The sequence below is a fragment of the Marmota marmota genome, unplaced genomic scaffold (genome assembly GCF_001458135.2).
Source record: "Marmota marmota marmota unplaced genomic scaffold, marMar, whole genome shotgun sequence".
Classification (NCBI taxonomy): Eukaryota; Metazoa; Chordata; class Mammalia; order Rodentia; family Sciuridae; genus Marmota; species Marmota marmota.
In genome coordinates, this window is record NW_026000068.1 from 763,786 (window position 1) to 770,157 (window position 6,372).

The 6,372-nt window shown below is 55.5% G+C and overlaps 1 long non-coding RNA gene across 1 annotated transcript; it reads right to left on the minus strand.

Annotated features, from left to right (window-relative positions):
• Positions 1–6: 6 nt before the first annotated feature.
• On the minus strand, positions 7–4,518 carry LOC125619948. The gene is made up of 3 exons (XR_007351513.1): positions 4,102–4,518; positions 2,942–3,075; positions 7–576 (listed from the first exon to the last, which is right to left on the minus strand). It is a non-coding gene; the product is annotated as an uncharacterized LOC125619948 (long non-coding RNA).
• Between the last annotated feature and the right edge of the window lie 1,854 nt (positions 4,519–6,372).

Below are 6,372 nucleotides of genomic sequence, written 5' to 3' on the forward strand. Positions count from 1 at the left end.
AGACACACACACAGGGACATGGGCACACCCAGACACAGACACAGGGACATGGGCACACCCATGATTCCAGTGGCAGAGGGAAACTTTGAGCCCTGAAGGAGGTGGGAGGTAGAGGGGCATTATAACTGAAGACCCCTTGGTGGTAGGGAATCCACGCTCCGTCCAAATAGCAGAGAGGGAGAGGAATGTGTGGAAGGCGTGTTTGGAGCCAGCGTAGACATAGAGGAGGCCCCCGTTGCCACAGTGAAGGCTCTTTCGAGGGCACCAGTTCAGCCTGCTGGTTGGATGAGTTACTGGGGAGGGGAGCAGCTTCCACAGTGGAGGTGAGAGAGACTGAGGCACACGCTGCCTGACGACTCCCCCTGAAGGAAGGAGAGGCCATCTGTGGACCCTGTGCATGTGGCCTGGAGCAGGGCCCTCCTGTGTGTGGGACGGGTGCAGAGGGAGCTCCTCAGAGTCTCAGTGCATGAATGGTGACAGGAGGAGAGGGGGCGCGTCCTGAGCCGCGAGAGGAGAGAGGCAGGGTTTAAAGGTGAGCAGGTGTGGAGAGGAGACTGGATCTTCCACCAGGGAAACCTGTAGACACAACAGGCAACAGGGGGTAAGCAGTGTAAGTCCTAGTAGGTGAGGAGATCCTTTAGGTGGGTGGGGCCCCAAGGTGAGTTTCTTTGGCTTGTTAATGAGTAGAGAGGCTGCAGCCCATCCTCAAACAGTAGGGTCAAGACCCTTTAGTAGATAAGCCACAGGGGCAAAGGTTGGCCCCAGCATGCGTCCGAGGACCCTTAGAGCAAATCCCTGCTTTTCAGCCACCTGAAGGTGAAATGGGTGAGTGAGATCAGGGAGGTGGAGAGAGGGGCCTGGAGGAGGCCTGCAGAGCCTGGTGAGGGGCTCTGTAACAGAGGCAATAGGGGTTCAGAGAGGGGGCCCTGGGCCGCATCATATACAGGCTTAGCCAATATGGAGTAGTTAGGAATCCAAGCTCTGAGGAATCCCGCCACACCCAGAAAGGAGAGAATGTCTTCCTCAGTAGAGGGGTTGGTATGTTAGTGATGAGGCCCTATCTATCAACCGTTATGGCCGTGTGTAGGGTCAGGAGGAGGCCTAGGTCCATCACCATGGCCAAGGAGAGCTGTACCTTGGATGGAGATGCCCTATAGCCACGGGCAGAAAGGAAGTGGAGAAGTTTACAGGTGTCCTGATGGCTGACCTCAAGGGGGGACTGCAAAGAAGGAGGTCATCAACATGCTGTGGCACCATAGGCTGAGTGAGATGTAGGGGAACTAGGTCCTTAGCCAAGGCCTCTCTGAAGGTATGAGGGCTGTCCCGGAACCCTTGGGGGAAACTGTCCCCGTCAGCTGAGTGAGTTATAAGACTCAGGGTCTGTCCATGGGAAGGCGAAAGTGTCCTGAGAGTCAGAATGGAGGGGACAGAGAAGAAGGCACCTGTCAGGTCTAACACTGAGCAGTAAGAGGTCCCTGAAGGAGTGGAGGAGAGAAGGGTATAAGGATCGGTCACCACGGGATGGACTGGGACGACCACAGAGTTCATGGAAGGGAGCTCTTGGGCCAAGCGGTAAGAACCGTTAGGCCTTTTCACTGCCAAGATGGGGGTGTTATAAGGGGAATGAGGAGGTCTGAGGAAGCCCTTTCACAAGAGTCTTGAATGAGAGGTGTAAGCCCAGGAGTTTTTAGGGAGAGCGGGTGTTGTGATTGACCAGAAAATGGAGGGGGACTTTGAGACAGATGTGGGGCTCCTGGTGTGAGGCGATAGAGGACTTCAAGCACCCCAGACAGTAGGGTCACTTGGAAGGGGGTAATGGGAGGCCCTGGCAGACGAATAGGGGATGGTCCTCAGGTCAGGGTGAGGATCAGGGGAGTGGCCGGCGAGTCTGGATGGAAGTGTATATGACGGGAGAAGGAAAGCGTAGCCCCCAGCTTTGTGAGGAAGGCCCTTCCCATAAGGGGGACAGGGCACTGTGGAATGACCAAAAAGGAGAGGGTGAAAACTAGAGCATCAAAGGCACTAACTGGGCCAGGTATCTGTAGGGCTGGTCAGGTTCACCCTCTACCCTGACAGTAGAGGTCACAGAACGAGTGGTAGCCCGCAGAACCCCTTGAGGACTGAATATGTAGCCCTGATGTCCAGGAGGAAGGACACAGGCCTACCTGAAACACTCAGGGCTACCCTGGGCTCCCGTGGAGTGATGGTAGTGGTCAGTAATGGGGACCTGGGCTTCAACAGTCCTCTGCAGCCAGTCCTAAGTTGGAAAGGGGAACCAGAAGGGCCAGATGGCCAGGGGTGCTATGGGCTTGGGGACAGTCAGCGACCCAGTGTCCCTCCTGATGGCATTTAGGACAAGGGCCTGGAGTCTTAAGAGGCTTAGGACATGTATGAGCCCAGTGACCCGTCTGACCACATTTAAAACAGGGTCCGGGCAGTCCCGAGGGGCCCTCCCGTGGGCCAGTGAAACCTGGGACAGATGCTTCCGGACCTTCTCGTCTCTCCCATTACACACCTTAAAGGGCACTTCCAAACCTCAGCTGGGGGAGTTAAGGGCCCCCTGTTGAAGTGCCTTAGTTTGGCCTTAATATCGGGGAAACTCTGGGAGGAAAAGTAGTCATTAGTAGTGGTCTCCCATCTGCAGCCTCAGGTCCAGGTTAGTATATTGTAATAAAGCCTGGTCAGGGGGTCTGAAATGCGGAAGGTTTCCATTCTTATCTGGGATGACTTCCTGGAGCCTTTCATAATTGCTGGCCTTGTGGGTTGCCTTTCTCAGTCCTGCCATGAGGCAAGGGATGAGCTGGTTTCTACTGGTTACTCCTCCAGGTGAATTCTAATCCCAACTGGGTCCTGACCAGGGGCCACTTCAGTGCCCATCGGATGGGCAGGGGAGGTCTGATGTACCCCATCAGCATAATTTCTAGCTTGCTCCCAAACTCACCTGTGCTCCTCGGGCAGGAGAGCGTTAGACAAGGTCATATGGACATCGTGGAAGGTCAGGTCATATGATTGAGTCAGATATTGAAACTCTGATGTCTGTGGTGGGACTTGAAGTACAGGGCCCAAGCTGCTTTTCTGTGACAGATGTGACAAAGAGAAAGGCATGTGAACCCGGATGACACCATCTAACCCAGCCACCTTGAGTAGAGGACACAGAGATGCAGGTTGGGTAGAGGCAGCCCATGAGTGTGTGGCAGGAGGAGAGGAGGGCAGAGAGGCCGAGGGGACAGTTGCTGCGGAGGCTTCATTAGGAAGAGAATCATGGCATGGCAGGGCACATCCACTGGGTGGAAGGAGGAGGAGTCCTGGGTCGGGTCTTCTGTCCCTTGGAAGCAGGCGCAGGGGAGGTGAGGGCTGAGAGGACTTGTGCGGGAGAGCAGGGGTTGCAGAGAGAGGGCATGGAATGCAGAGAGGAGAAGCCTGAACGTAAGCTATCTCTTTCCATTTTCCTCAACGCTCACAATAGTTGAAAAGATCCCTGATAATATTGGGATCTAGAGTGCCATTAACTGGCATTTAGAGTCGTTATCCAAAGGATATTGAGGCCAGATACGACTGCACAAGTGGATAAGTTTTGGGGGGTTTAGGTCTGGGGTGAGAGAGAGGGACCCTAGATTAGCCAGGAGGCAGCCTGGGGGACTATGAGAGGGAATGGATGGGGAGCTACCCACGGTGAGACGTAGGAGGTGAGTCTGGAGGTGAGGCGTCCCACAGTCTCTAGTACCTCCCAGTTGAGAGGATGGTTACGCTCAGGGGGTCGTCACCACCGCTGGGAAAGCATCGGGGCAGGAACCCGTAGAGGCACTTGGGTGCCTGGCCGGGACTACGTAGTGGGGCAGAAGCCGTAGAGATGAACCCAAGGCCTAAAAGTTCTCACCAGGAACAACTCCCAGTCACCCTCGGTGGTTTTTTCTCAAAACCCAGGACCCAAATAACAGAGCACCTGTAGTCCCACTTGGTCGACAGTAGGGATCAGCCGTAGCTGTGAAAGCTGGGGCTGGGGGTGCCCCCGACCACACCGTAACCTGGGAGTGCTGGACGATCCACAGTCACGTCCCAGGACCGTAGGTCATTTAGGTCAACCGGAGACAGGGGTCTTACCTGGAATGTCTGGTGGTGGGTGCAGAGAGGGTGTTCAGCAAAATGGAAGGCCTGGTCTCACGATGGAATCCTCATCAGGGCCTGGGGATGCTCAATGACCCTCGAAGAGGGGAGCAGGCACACCAGGGAACCCAATCCTGGGTTTTGGCACCAAAGTGAAGGGAAAGTGAGGAACGAGAGGCGGTAAGTGGGAAATGAAGACGGAGACCAGGCAGAGATGCACACCAGCGTTTATTTGTCAGAGCTGACCTCTAGTGGAGAGGGCAAAACAGGCTTGGGTTTTGGGACTTTTATGGGGAAGGCTCAGGAATCAGAGCCAGGTGGGTCCTAATCTGGGGGTGAAGGGTTGGGATGGTAGAGGAGGTGGTGAGCCTTTCCCTCGGGGCGGAAAAGTGAAACTTTTTCCTTAAAGTGGCATCTGTAGCCCCTCGTCCTTGTCCCTCAAGGTCCTCCAGCCCTATCTGCCCTCTGCCTGACTGCTCCTGCCCTTGGCTCTGGTGGAGGCCACACTGTGTGTGCTAACTATTCAAAGGCACAGACCTTTCTTGGACAGATGTCACATAAGATCAGCTCTGTCCTCTGCCCTGACTGCTCTGCACCCCCAGGCCGGGTCCAGGGTGAATCTCCAGCTTGTCCAGGATGGAGCACAGGCCTGAGGACCAGAGAAGTCTGGCAAGAGGGGACTGGATCCAGCGGCAGGGCGGCCAACCAGGCCCCAGGCTCTCGGGGACACACCTCTGCAGTCCCTGCCAGGGGCACCCTCCAGTGTGGAGCCAAGCCCAAGGGATGAGCTAGAGTGGGGGCAAGGGGGTGTCCCTGGGGAGATCCAGGACTGGCAGTTGCCCAAGGACCCCTGGGTTGGCCTCTTTCCCTCCACTTCAGAGCCCAGGGGACCCCTGGGTCAGAATCAAAGTGCTTCCTGAGGTCACCCTGGAGATCCCAGTAGTAGTAAGGGCCTAGGGCTGGTTGGGACCCCTGCCCATGTGCCCCCTCAGCTAGGCCAGAGGGTCATTGTCCTGGAGACTTGACATGTGATTTGAGAAGAGAGTGAAAGCAGCTGGATGTTGGGAGGAGGCGAGAGAAGTCCAGGACCCTGCAGGTGGGGCCCCTGCCGGACATGAGCCAGAATGAGCCGTGTCTCTCCACAGCGTCAGAGTTGAGGAACCACGATGAATTCCTAGGTGACGCCACGTCCAGCAGTGACAGTTCACTGGGTACTCATGGGTCACCTGGTGTCATAAGCTGGGCAGTCACAGGTTCTTTTATCCCAATCTTAACTTAGAATGTTAGGAATTCTCAAGGGCCACTTGATGCTTCACAGGGTTATACATACAGCTTGTAGAAAGGCTGGACAGGGTGCAGCGGCCACAGGGCTCAGGAGGCTGAGCTGAGAAGAAAGGCAGATGGCAAGTGGGAATGCAGAGTCCTGCAGGAGGTCAGAGGAGGTGAGGGCCAGCAGGGACGTGGGTGAGGGCAGGAGCTGTCAAAGCACAGGAGCTTATTCTAGACCAGGGCCTGGGAAGGCAGTTTCAGTGTCAATGTGGAGTGTCATCTTGACATGTCACCAAGGAGTGGGACTCACGTGATCGTCCTGGGCAGGAGACACTGCACTGTGCTGAAGCCCAAATACAGATCTGGAGAGTCATCACTGTAAGTGACTTCCCAGAAAATTTCATGACAGTGACCAGGTGCTGGGGTCAGCATGCACGGTGTCCAGTCTCGGGGTGCTCCTCCATTTGTGCACCTTAGGGGAGGGGCTGCATTGGGGGTCTGGTGTCTTCCATGAGCTCACGGGCGTGGTACTTTCCCATATGGGTTTGGCAACACGTGCATCCGTGTGCTTCTGATTAATTCAGGAAGTCCACAGGTAGTCGTTCTTATTAGCACAATTAATTTACTTACCAGCTTGTGTGTTATGCTGGTGCCAGGCAGACGGACGCTGTTGACTTGTAAACACAACGTGTGGAGTCCTTCCACCAGCACTCAATCTGAAAATGGAGTAAGTTAGGAAGGGCACTGCTTTCACAAGGTAGAGTCACTGAGGGCAGCTACAACCTGAGGACTGCTGTTCCACACACCATGGAGTCACTCAGAGCAGGGGCAGCCTGAGGACTGCTGTTCTACACACCATGGACTCACAAATGGCAGGCACAGCCTGAGGACTGCTGTTCTACACATGATAGAGTCACTCAGGGCAGGCACAGCCTGAGGACTGCTGTTCCACACACCATGGAGTCACTCAGGGCAGGCACAGCCTGAGGACTGCTGTTC